The sequence below is a fragment of the Sinocyclocheilus rhinocerous genome, unplaced genomic scaffold, assembly GCF_001515625.1.
Source record: "Sinocyclocheilus rhinocerous isolate Xijiao unplaced genomic scaffold, SAMN03320098_v1.1 scaffold1724, whole genome shotgun sequence".
Taxonomy (NCBI): domain Eukaryota; kingdom Metazoa; phylum Chordata; class Actinopteri; order Cypriniformes; family Cyprinidae; genus Sinocyclocheilus; species Sinocyclocheilus rhinocerous.
The window spans coordinates 140,853-144,511 of NW_015626034.1; positions in this window are offsets into that span (position 1 = coordinate 140,853).

The following is a 3,659-nucleotide window of genomic DNA, read 5'->3' on the forward strand; positions in this document are numbered from 1 at the left end:
TAGAGGCGGGGGCTTGGGCCGCGGCCTAGGAGGCTGCTCTGCCATGGCCTCCTGACCTGCCTACACTGCCATGGCTTCCTGGACTACCTGCTCCTCCGTGGCGCCCCAAGCTCCATGCTCCACCATGGCCTCCCGAGCTCCCTGCTCCGCCATTGCCTCCCGAGTCACCTGCTCCGCCGTGGCCCCCCCAAGCTCCCTGCTCCGCTATGGCCTCTCAAGTCACCAGCTCCGCCATGGCCCCCCGAGCTCCCTGCTCCGCCATGGCCCTACGAGCTCCCTGCTCCGCCATGGCTCCCCGAGCTCCCTGCTCCGCTGTGGGTCCTGGAATGGGCACCGCCCTGGAGGCCTTCCGTCCAGTAACCCTGTCCCTAGAGGCCTCCAGAGCGCCCACCCCCCCTCCCCTTTGGATGTTGTCACGGTGCGGGATGCGCCTTCCGGGAGGGGAGAGTAATTGTCAGTCTTGTGTTCCTGTGTCTTGTGTTTCCCTCCCTCATATGCCCATTTTTGGTCTTCCTGTTCCTGTCCTCATTATGTTAATTTGATTCCACCTGTGTTTCCCTTGTTTCCTCGTTATGTTGATTAATTCCCTCGTTTCCTCCCTTGTTACTTAAGCCCTGTGTTTTGAAGTCTTGAGTGTTCGGTGTTATATGTCTTCATGTCCTCCTGCGTTCCTGAGCTGTATCCTGTTTTAGTTTATATCATTAAAGTCAATTGGTTTTAAGCAACTCCCGCATCTCCTCGTTTCCTCGTTCCCTTGCTCCCCGTGAGAGTGTGACATATATATATATTTTTTTTTTTTACTGCATCCATTGGCGTCCTATTTAAATCGTTCTCTTTTACGTACATTGTCTCAGTAAACAAGCTGCTGCAAAGAAAATGAACAAGATAAGAACAAATCCTTTGTACAGAAAGTCCTAGATGGGAATCTTATAGGAATGGCTCTAAAATATGATAAAATAAATTTGACCAATTTTATGATAAAATATAAATAAGTTCTAATAGAATCCTGTACAATTGTCTTATTTGAATGCTTTAGGATATATTGACAAATACATAATTCAGCTTTTGGTGGTTCACACAAAAATGAAAATTTCTCTCTTCTGCAGAACACGTAAGAAGATATTTTGATGCATTTTTCAACCGTGTTCATTCCTAAAATGAAAATCAGTGTGGTTTAGTGCTATTTTGGAGGCTGTTGAATTTTATTGTATGGATAAATATGTGTTCCACAGCAGAAAAATAGTCAAACAGGTTAATTTCTGGGTGAACCATCCCTTTAAATACCAGTTCTACAGTTCTACATCAAGCCCACAATGAACTGCTAGAAAAAGTCATCTTCCACCAATTAACAATCACACAGCGGTATTTTCAAGCAAAGAGCTCCACTGTTGAATTGCGAACATTGATAAGAACAGTGAAGTGGCTTGTCGGGTAGAGATGACCTGGTCAGCAATGTGTGTGTGTGTGTGTGTGTGTGTGTGTCACAACAGGAGACGGAGCCTTTGGGTCATCAGGAGGTTATCCTGACCCATGTTTGAGTCCCGCTGGCAGTGTTTATCAAAGCACCGAGGCAGGAGTCACGCAGGCAGGCAAGCAGGGGGGCATGGGGTTGTTGGGGGGGTGGAAGAGTGCACTGACGGTGTCTGTCAAGGATGGCGCTGCTCACCCTCTGCCTGGAGCCACAAGGCCATTTTGGGGGAGCGGGGGAGATAAATAGTCCTTAATCGTGTTCCCCTGACCCTGGCAAGGGAGGCGTGTTAGTGTTTTTGAGTGAGAGAATGCGTTTTGGAGTTGCAAGAGTGCCATAACTCCTTACCTTTTGGCTAAATGAGCAACAGTTGCACCTGAATGCTCATAAAAGCCTTATTTATACCAATAAAATCTCCACTCCCCATCTGAAAATTCCATATCCGTCGTCGACAAACAACCCCACCCTCAACTGACTCAGATTCACTTGACGTTTATGTGTTTACCCTCATGTATACTCTTTTTTTTTTTTGGTTTCTCATGGACCAGCACCAGCAGGCCCGTGTCAGTTCAGCTTTGTTAGGGGGCCGCAAATCTGGGGTCCGGTTAAATATTAACTAGCCCATATAATCATGTTACTTATTGACACCTCATGTTCTTGAAAGATGCATGGCGACCTGGGCCTTGTCCTCTACAGGTGTTGTCTTATCCGTAGACAATATTTCAAATATCTTGAGAACATACTGCCATCCGTTGTAGCTTCTTCAATCCCCTGACCTGGCTCAGTCTCTTCACAGCTTCACAGCCTACAAAAAGTGTAATGTGCCATTGGATTCCATTTTGTTTTTAGATTTTCAAGGGACAGAATAATTTTTTTTAAACCCATTTTATCATAAACATACATTTGATGTTGACATTTAGACTAGTGCTGTCAACTGATTAATCACGGTTAATAAACGATTAATCATGAAATACTGATTAATACATTTTTGTTTACATAACATATGTGCGTGTACTGTGTATATTTATTATGTATATATAAATAAACATGCATGTATATATTTAAGAAAAACATGTTATGTTTATACATTAAATATATTTATATGTAATATAAATTATATGGATATAAATCTATACATGTAAATACTTGTAAATATTTTCAAAATGTATACTGTATAAGTGTACATACATAATAAATAAAGCACAGAACACGCACATATATTACGTAAACAAAAACTTTTATTTGGAAGTGATTAATCGCGATGAATCGTTTGACAGCACTAATTTAAACTCATATTTTGAACAAATAACCTCTCAGCACTTCTATACACTTTCCCATGCAAATCACCTAGTGTCATTATAACAGAAAAAAAACCATAAATAAATAAACATAATATATTCCATTTTGGTGTATTAGTATTTATTTATAGACCCTGGATAATCTTAGATACAGTTCATGAACATGTATTCTATAAAAACACTATTTTGACTATATAATATAACTTACATAGAGCTAAAATAGATTTTGTTGGCAGATTTTATTCTGCATATTTAAATGGAAATAGAATTTGTTATGGTTTATAGTTAACTGTAATTTACAGCCCCAGATCTAAGAACTAATGTTGCAACCAAATCAGAGTTAGTTACAAACTAACTCACTGTAAAAAACAAACAAACAAACAAACAAAAACAACAACTGTAGCTGTGGTTGTCAGAATTTCATCATAAAAAAATATGCTGACAATATTTCAGGTATTACAGAATGGCATACTGATGCCTATATATTTTATAACGTATAACCATATATTTTATTAAGTGATATAACGTTAATATATCAAAATCTGCTTTTTACCTTAAACGATAATCACCATAAAAATACAGGTGGTGAAATAGAAAGCCACATGATACATCATAAATAATAAACATTAATTAAATAATGTCAAACAACACACCCTAAAGTTCATTACTGATAACAAAACTGAGAATATATATATATATATATATATACATATATATATATAATATAATCATATGCAATGTATATAGACAGTATACAGTACTGTTTAAAAGTCTGAAGGATTTAAGAAGTCTCTTATGTTCATAAAGATTGCACTTACTTTATCAAAAATATTATGAAATATTATTACAATTTTCTATTTGAATATATTTTAAAATGTAATTTATTCCTGTGA